The following is a 1,133-nucleotide window of genomic DNA, read 5'->3' as shown; positions in this document are numbered from 1 at the left end:
GACCAGCGGGGCCCCCACACCGCCCCCCTCCACAAAAAGACCAGCGGGGCCCCCACAGCACAGGCCGAGCACCAACGCTTCCACAGAACCAGCTCCGACCTCAGAACATTCCTCCACTGCTGCAGAGTGACCACTAGAGGGCAGAAGATGCTCTCAGTGTCAGACAATAAGTAACAGGCGAAATATGTGCAGGAGTTAGCCACTTTTATGCTTACTTTTGTTTCATTTGACTTTCTTGCATTCTTCAAGTCATTTCCACCCACAATGTTATTCTTTTGATAATATTTGAAAACTGATATTTAGGGGTTATTTAGTTACCTCTGTCCACCAGTATTTACATCTTTACATTACATGCTGCTTTTAATTTAGACATTGACATGTTTTGAAAATAGTGTAGATGTGAAAGAACTAAAACAGCCTCTAAAACAGCAGATGAAGTCACAGATGAAGTTACAGATGAAGTCACAGATGAAGTTACAGATGAAGTCACAGATGAAGTCACAGATGAAGTCACAGATGAAGTTACAGATGAAGTCACAGATGAAGTCACAGATGAAGTCACAGATGAAGTCACAGATGAAGTTACAGATGAAGTCACAGATGAAGTTACAGATGAAGTCACAGATGAAGTCACAGATGAAGTCACAGATGAAGTCACAGATGAAGTCACAGATGAAGTCACAGATGAAGTCACAGATGAAGTCACAGATGAAGTTACAGATGAAGTTACAGATGAAGTCACAGATGAAGTTACAGATGAAGTTACAGATGAAGTCACAGATGAAGTCACAGATGAAGTTACAGATGAAGTCACAGATGAAGTCACAGATGAAGTCACAGATGAAGTTACAGATGAAGTCACAGATGAAGTCACAGATGAAGTCACAGATGAAGTCACAGATGAAGTTACAGATGAAGTTACAGATGAAGTCACAGATGAAGTCACAGATGAAGTCACAGATGAAGTCACAGATGAAGTCACAGATGAAGTCACAGATGAAGTCACAGATGAAGTTACAGATGAAGTCACAGATGAAGTTACAGATGAAGTCACAGATGAAGTTACAGATGAAGTCACAGATGAAGTTACAGATGAAGTTACAGATGAAGTCACAGATGAAGTCACAGATGAA

General features: G+C 40.9%; 1 protein-coding gene across 1 annotated transcript in view; it reads left to right on the top strand.

Moving 5' to 3' along the window:
• Positions 1-163, top strand: part of LOC140358668 (retinoic acid receptor alpha-B-like) — a 23,503-nt gene extending 23,340 nt beyond the window's left edge. The window contains exon 9 of the mRNA XM_072443669.1: positions 1-163. This exon is cut by the window's left edge and continues 222 nt beyond it. The gene's annotated coding sequence lies outside the window, so the exon portion shown is untranslated.
• Positions 164-1,133: the final 970 nt, after the last annotated feature.

The sequence above is a fragment of the Eucyclogobius newberryi genome, unplaced genomic scaffold, assembly GCF_026437365.1.
Source record: "Eucyclogobius newberryi isolate DKJ021-1_F unplaced genomic scaffold, fEucNew1.0.hap1 SCAF_13, whole genome shotgun sequence".
NCBI lineage: Eukaryota > Metazoa > Chordata > Actinopteri > Gobiiformes > Gobiidae > Eucyclogobius > Eucyclogobius newberryi.
This window is presented reverse-complemented; position numbering and strand designations above follow the sequence as displayed.